The sequence below is a fragment of the Labeo rohita genome, unplaced genomic scaffold, assembly GCF_022985175.1.
Source record: "Labeo rohita strain BAU-BD-2019 unplaced genomic scaffold, IGBB_LRoh.1.0 scaffold_2310, whole genome shotgun sequence".
Taxonomy (NCBI): domain Eukaryota; kingdom Metazoa; phylum Chordata; class Actinopteri; order Cypriniformes; family Cyprinidae; genus Labeo; species Labeo rohita.
Window position 1 is genome coordinate 1 of NW_026128562.1, and position 8,204 is coordinate 8,204.

The 8,204-nt window shown below is 36.9% G+C and overlaps 1 pseudogene; it reads right to left on the reverse strand.

The window, feature by feature from the left end:
- Positions 1-1,564: 1,564 nt before the first annotated feature.
- On the reverse strand, positions 1,565-4,731 carry LOC127159587 (RT1 class I histocompatibility antigen, AA alpha chain-like; annotated as a pseudogene).
- Between the last annotated feature and the right edge of the window lie 3,473 nt (positions 4,732-8,204).

An 8,204-nucleotide genomic window follows, 5' to 3' on the forward strand; every position in this document is an offset into this window, starting at 1 on the left:
TCAGTTATATTATACACATCTATACACACCAAAGAAATCACTCAATGTATGCCAAAACCACTCTGGCTAACTACTTAGCCGTCGTCAATATAAAACTGTATGAAAATTAACACATGAATAATTATAACCTGCTCTAACACCCCTGGACACACACACTCACAAATACAAACACAAATACAAGCGCCGGGGAACCGGTAATGATTAATCATTCACACTAAACCAGGATTCCCGGCAAAGAAAACACTTACTAAATACAAACGCTAATAATCATAAAAACAGATAATGGACTGCTGGCCCTCTTACCCGCTACCGGACGTGGGGTACAGCGTTCGGGAAAACAACCGGCGGCCGCCGAACTTTAGTTTGAGAAACTCCAAACTACCAACTATCCCTCCCAATCGCTTCACACACGTCGCGGAGAAAACATCCAGCCCACGTCCCGGCACGGTAGCCTCGGTAAGAAGCTCAGCAGCCCGCACATACAACCCTCTCCCGAACAACAACAAGCCTCATACCTTTATCACCTCCATTAGAAATAGGGCACAGGTGTTTGTCTTTTTCCCCTTAATGAGACGTGGGGAAGCTACTACGGGCACTACCATTATTGCCCCTCCCCTCACCTAACCCAAAGGGCTTACACTTACCTCAGTGGTTGTGATGATGTCTGCTGTAGTATTGTCCGAATTTGTTGTAGTTGGTGAAACAGGTTCACTGAAGAAAGAGCGCGTTATTTTCTCACACATTTCCGAATGGATGCCTGAAATAAATTCAAATCATTTCCGCGCGCTGTTCCATCCTTGTTGTCCAATACAGAAACAACTCAGCCAACCGTCGTGGGCGGAGCTAAACTGGCCGCAAATTTGAATCTGCGTTCATGAGCGGATTGTTCGCGGGCGCGCGCGCGAACACACTCTCTTTAAACCTACTGTTTACTAACAGTACATGTAGGCTACTGTATATACAAATACTATTATTTGACCTTAAAACCTCACATTAACCTTCACATAATTAACGACCTTCAATGGTAATAAAAACGCTCTGAGTAAATGATATGTGGTTCAGTTTTTTCTTATTTTTACGGAAATAATCTGTAATTATTACATGACATTTTATGTTAAATTACACATTACTCTGTAAAAATACAGAAAATATCATTTTAAAAAACAGAAAATGTATGTAATATCAAAATACAAACAATTATCTGTAAATTTAATGGTGGAAAAATATCTGTAAAACAACAGGTATTTCATTGTATAATGAAAAAAGGGTAAAATACTGTAAAAAAAAAATACAGAAGTTTACATGTAAAATTATGTTTATTTTTAACAGTGTGGAGTAGGAAGCTACTGTACAAACATTTAGCACACAATATTAACTTCTGACTTAATATGGTCATATTTACCCCATAATGCTGTAAATATCTGACTGCTGTGAAGCAAACTCTGTTTCTCATCTCTATTTATCTCCACACTGGTTCTCATTTGAAAGGTCTGGTTATTGTTGGGTCTGACGCCAGTAGAGCTGAATGGTTGGAGTGTGATGTTGTTTTGTGTGACGTTCATTTCTATGTGTTTGGGGTGGAAGCCAGTATCAGAATCAGCTTGCTTTGGTCATGAGGAACTTCAGATGCAAACATGTAAAGAGCTGGTGGAGCTGCAATAAGAAGCACATCATGAATTAAGGATATTGGAACCACTCGAATAACACCAGATTCTGAACAAAAAGACAAATTATTGAGTTTAAAACACTGAAGGCAACACATACTGCTTATTGACGCATTAAATGTGGAGATCCAGTCAAAGCAGCTGTTAAGGTATGACTGGAGATACCGATTACGAAATCTGTCAGTGTCCCATTTCATTTTGGATTCTTTAGCCTTCTTTGAACTTTTATCCTTCCGTTGCATTGTGTCACTATTAAAGGCAATAAAATCCTACCATCATGTCCATACTCATCAAATGCATTCACATTCATCACTGATCCATCTGGATGTTTTTCCACCTCACAGCCGATTCTCCTCTGTAGAGTATGGAGGCCTAAACATGTAAATTAATAATTAAATAATAAAAAACAACATAAATTATTACAAGTTGAAAACATAGGTTGTAATTTAAAAATGACAGTGACCTGTAAAAGCATTTGGACACTTAAAAATATATCAGTGTCATTCCAATAAAAACCCAATGAATTTACCATCACATCTGGAGCTTGTGCAGTTTGTCAGAGTGTTAACCAGATTTATAAACCAGTCTCTAGAATCACAGGGTTCTTCGGTAAGTCTCTTTTCCAGGTTTGTTCTTCATTACTGTAGTGAGAGATCCATCTGTCGTCACACAGACCCACTGCACTGAACACAGGGCTGGAGAACCCATCAGGTTTGGTGAGGATGGTGTAAACAAACTGGAGACGGTGTCTTTTTAAGAAAAGATAAATGCAAGACAATAACGTTAAGGACGTCAACATTACATATAATCAAACTTCACGAGAGAGCTCCAAATAATCTCTCTTTCTTCAATAATTCAAATGACACAGCAGTTTATTAACACTTGTTAACACCCGTGGGCTTACCACAGATTTAATGTAGTAACTGTAACCGTTGTATTGTGGCAGAAACATGGGACATTCATATCAGATTTTTATGTTAGCAATATAGGCATGCATTAAACATATTGTAATGACCTGGCAGTCAGTGCTAGCAGCCAGGTGCATTATGGGTGTTTCTTTAGAGTTTACTTATTTTTGCGTTATTTAAGCAAGACAGTTGGGTTTTTGCATTAGCAATGTTATATGTGTTTATGTTCAAGTTAGTTTGGTTCATTTACTGCCCTGTTATATATAAAAAATGGGACTTTTACCGAGAGAGATATGTAGAGGAGGGACTTGCCGATATGACCATATCAATTTGTGGTTTTGGCCATAAAGATAAAGAAAAGTACGGAATAGATGAAAGAAATACTTACACTTCTCACAAAGACAGGAAAATTGTGGCTAGTTAACAGTTTCATGTTTACTCAGCAGTGCCGTAAAAAAAAGAGTTCCGTAATGCACCATAAACCCCGCTGACATTTCCGAGAAAAACAAAGGTTATAATAGTAAATGACTGAAAGGGTGGAACTGCGGTGTATTTAAAAGTCTCCTGCGGTTTTGTTCATTTGTGTTTACACTAAACAGGCGTGCCTTTATTATTCGTCATTTTCAGAGTCTGATTTCAGAATCAGAGTTGTATGATTCTACGATTCCAGGTTTTTCATAAAACGTACACTATTGGTTTATTGCTGTTTATCATTTGAGTCTTTAATGATTTATGGTTAGCTTAATAATTGAACACAAATAGGTTGAAACTAGAGATGCACCGATCGACCGGCCAGGGACATGATCGGCCCAAACCGGTGACCGGCCGGTCAGTCTGACGATTCCCCGATCCGTTTTGATGTCACATTTAGGACGACTTAAAATATGTTGTGGCAGATGAGGCTTGAGTTAGTTTGTGAGAAAGACTACCGAAATCAAAACAAATAATTAATTTTACGTTAAAATATGTTCTCTAATCTCAGTACAGTTTGTTTATGGGCAGGTTATGGAGTCAGTCACGGCATCTTTTAGCTACGAGTGAAACGCGAGGCCGCGGTCTGAGGTTCGTAATTCCTGTGGCGAACAGCGGCCCTTCACCGGCTCAGATTACAGCGACACACCAGCACGAGAATTAGCACAATTTCCGTGAAAAGCGATTACAGCGAATGGATGAATACACTTAAATTAAAAAGCTACTTTTAAATGTTACATTTTTATTTCAAAACAGATTGTTAAACGAGTTTAAATATATGTAAAATTTATGCTGTATTCACTCCAATAAATTCAATTTGTCTTATTTTTGTCCATGGGTGTTCTTTCTTAGTAATAAATGTTCATCGTTTGATTGTTACTGTTGTCTTTATAATTCCGTGTGTGATTTTTAATTTCCAGACCATTTTAAGCCAGCAATATAATATTTTTAAACAATAGTTGGCTTAAATAAAACAACCCAGCATGTTAGGTATAACAACTCTACAGTTTATTATTATCCAAAACCCTAAACACAAGAAAGCAAAAGTTAAGCACAACTGCAACATGACTGTCATCGTTTACACACAATAAATGAAAATTCTTCACACTTGTTTCTGAATATTTAAATATATAAATTATAAAAAATAAGCCAGTTCAAAGTGCACAGAAGGCACCAGTGCATTTGTCAATCTGAGAGGTACAGAAGAGTGTGAATACGAGTGTGTGTGTATATATATTTACCACATATAACACACACACACACATACGTATATATATATATATATATATATATATATACACACACACACACACACACGCTTACACACACAACACTATATTTTTACAGTTATTTTGGGGAATAAAATCAAGCAAAATATTTATGAGCAAATCCCTCTGTATGGTCATGTTATGTCATGTTATAAATGGTAATTTTTTTCCCCTAAACTTATTACAGTTGTAAGGTTCCATCCACCGGTCCAAACGCGGAGTCTAGTGGTCTGGTTGCAGGTTTAATGCATGTTCGGTCCTTTTTCGGAATTGTTTTACATTTGTTCGTGAATCAGATAATTACTGCTTCTCGGCTGACTCAGAAGTCCTCTGAGAAATCTAATCATGTCCGGATATGTCTGAGATTTACCGCGTAATTGTTTGGTGATCCGATTCTTTGACCGCTCGCTCCACGTTCATCATAGGCATTTTTATATATAGGCAGTAATAGCATGAAATCAATAAGAAGATGCTGATCGCGGAAACTAATAGCAGAGTTAGGTAAGCATCTGGTCATATTGCAGTTTTCTCTATTGTTAACAAAATGTAACTGATTTTAGCTGGCTCATCACTTTCCCAATCATTCATTCAGTGCTCAAAACAAAGACACATTTCTCAGAAAGTAAGTTAAACATTAAGTAAAACTTATGACACGCCAATCAGAATATCTGCATCCAACAACGGAGAGAGGAGAGAAATTAACGAATCTTTTACATATACTTACAAATACAGTATAATTACATAGTACAATACCAGTACATTAGACGATGGACTTTCACTATTCTATATGTACAGCAAATTGTAGCACATGTTGTACACCTTCAAAAGTGTGACTTTCAAATTTTACTTATAACCATTTTTTTATGTGTAGCCTACTGTATTGTAAGCATTTAAGAATACCTGCAATAACTAGATTGAAACGTTTGAAAGACAAATTTATGCTGGCTTGTCTTAAAGTCTTGTTTAAAAACATAAATAGTTTGGTGTTGCTAGGTGGTTGCTAGGATATTCTGGGTGGTTGCTAGGCTCTTGCTAATCAGTAGCTGGGGTGTTGCTAGATTTTATGGTTTACAGTTTGTTCTGGGTGATTACAGACATTCCCACCTCTGTTAATAACAGAAAATCAAACATTGTTTCCAAAACTGATCCAGTTTCATTGCTTTGACATTATAATATTTATTTCTAATGTTAGGAAATTAACATTAAATCATCAACATTAACATCTTAAACTTGCACTAAAATGTGATTTATACCATCTAAGTAGTAATTTAATAGAATTGCATGTTGTCTTTAGTGATACAAGCTCAGAAACATTTACTGTATAACCTGTAGAAGTTTTTTTATACTGTTTACTGACTTGGTGCCATGATGGACACTGAAATGTTGTTATTTCTTTTTTTCATTTTAAACAGTAGATGATTACTTAATGGTAATGCAATATTTGGGAATACAACTGTATATGTCAGACTATAAATCCCCAAAAACTATGCATGGGGGCTTGCTTTGGTGTTGCCACCCCTCATGGACCTCATGCCACCCCTTTGCCACCCTAAAAATTATTTTCTAGATCTGCCCCTGAGCCTGTGCTGACTGCGCGCACATCACCAAATTCTGGGCCCCTATTCCTAAAACATCTTAAGGATAAAAATAGTCTATCTCATAACTTAGCTATTTAGGAGAAAATCTTAAAAATAATGGGCGTGTCAATCCTAAATTTAGGACTCCTAATTTTTGCTCTAAGAGTATTTCACAAAGCCTTTTAGCACTAAAACTAGCTCCTAAATCTGTGAAATGTTAGGAGTAGTGGAGAGGACTCCTAAGTCACTAAGATCAAGTCCTAAAACTATCCTAAAATGGCTGTTGCTGGCTATCTGCCTCGGAACAGAAACATTTTAGAAACATTTGCTGATAATGAGCTTTTAAGAAGGTATGGTCTTAATCGCGAAGGTATTATGACTGTTGCAGAACTTGCAGGGACGCAGTCAATTCACCAACAAATAGAAACAACCCAACAACGCCACAGATCAAGGTTTTGACAACCCTCAAATAGCAGCTCCTTATGAATGCAATAAATATTTTAATGAGGCTAAGGATTTTAATATGTTTCATCAGCATTAGGTACGTCCGTGCCGCGAGATGTTCAAAAAAGTGGTGGAACAATATCGAGCCTTGCAAAAAGTGTCCTGTCTATCCCACCTGTAAATTACGCCTATGAAAATTAGTAATGTGAAACACTAACACAAGCAATTATGAGAAATATTTTTTATTAAAGCAGTCTTCAACAGTAAAACCAACACAATAGTGTTAAAATGTACAGTTTCACAAACTTTCTTGCAAAAGTTTTCGTCCTTTCCAACGCTGGTCGTGATTTCTCTCTAAGAGTTATTTGCCGTCTGACTATTTCTTTGATTGCGCATTGATGGAGATGTTTGTACAGGCGTACCTGTTCAGCCAAAACAGCTTTAAAATTGATCCAGAAGAGGATTGAATGTAGAATGTCATATGGTCAGATGAAACCAAAATAGAACTTTTTGGTAAAAACTCTACTCGTCATGTTTGGAGGAGAAAGAATGCTAAGTTGCATCCAAAGAACACCATACCTACTGTGAAGCATGGGGGTGGAAACATCATGCTTTGGGGCTGTTTTTCTGCAAATGGACCAGGACGACTGATCCGTGTAAAGGAAAGAATGAATGGGGCCATGTATTGTCAGATTTTGAGTGAAAACCTCCTTCCATCAGCAAGGGCATTGAAGATGAAACGTGGCTGGGTCTTTCAGCATGACAATGATCCCAAACACACCGCCCGGTTAACGAAGGAGTGGCTTCGTAAGAAGCATTTCAAGGTCCTGGAGTGGCCTAGACAGTCTCCAGATCTCAACCCCATAGAAAATCTTTGGAGGCAGCTGAAAGTCCGTGTTGCCCAGCGACAGCCCCAAAACATCACTGCTCTAGAGGAGATCTGCATGGAGGAATGGGCCAAAATACCAGCAACAGTGTGTGAAAACCTTGTGAAGACTTACAGAAAACGTTTGACCTCTGTCATTGCCAACAAAGGGTATATAACAAAGTATTGAGATGAACTTTTGTTATTGACCAAATACTTATTTTCCACCATAATTTGCAAATAAATTCTTTAAAAATCATGTGATTTTCTGGATTTTTTTTTTTTTCTCTTCTCATTTTGTCTCTTATAGTTGAGGTATACCTATGATGAAAATTACAGGCCTCTCTCATCTTTTTAAGTGTGAGAACTTACACAATCGGTGGCTGACTAAATACTTTTTTGCCCCACTGTACTTGATAGTGTCATTAAAACAGTCATGATATTATCATAGACGACACATCCAAGATCTTGCTTCTCACTGATAAACATGAATACCAAGTGGAGATCCACTGATTCACTGCTCTCATGTGAATCACTTGCAGTCAGAAGATCTGCTGACCCAGAGATGATGTTCTCACGATGTTCTGTGGTGGAACCATTATAGTTCATCTAGCCTAGAGATGATACAATATATCATAAAAAAACATTAGCATTACTTCATGCTGGTTTCATACCTATTTAGTATATGCTTTACTTGATAAACCCCATTCATGAGCATATTAAACTCAAAAGCCTTTAAGATACTAGATTTTACACCATGGTCTCCATATTTAAACACTGAATAAATATTTCATCAAATAATTAATTTCAGGTTAAAGACAAATGAGAATGAGAAAAATGACATTTGAAACATACTATTAGAGCGTGCTATACATGCTGTTAATTGAATATATGTCTATTTTTATGTACAATAAGGATTAATATGAGGGAAAGTAAATAATGACAAATAATGACATTCAGTTCTGGGTTAATTATTACTTTATTATATACTCACCATTTAACCTTCT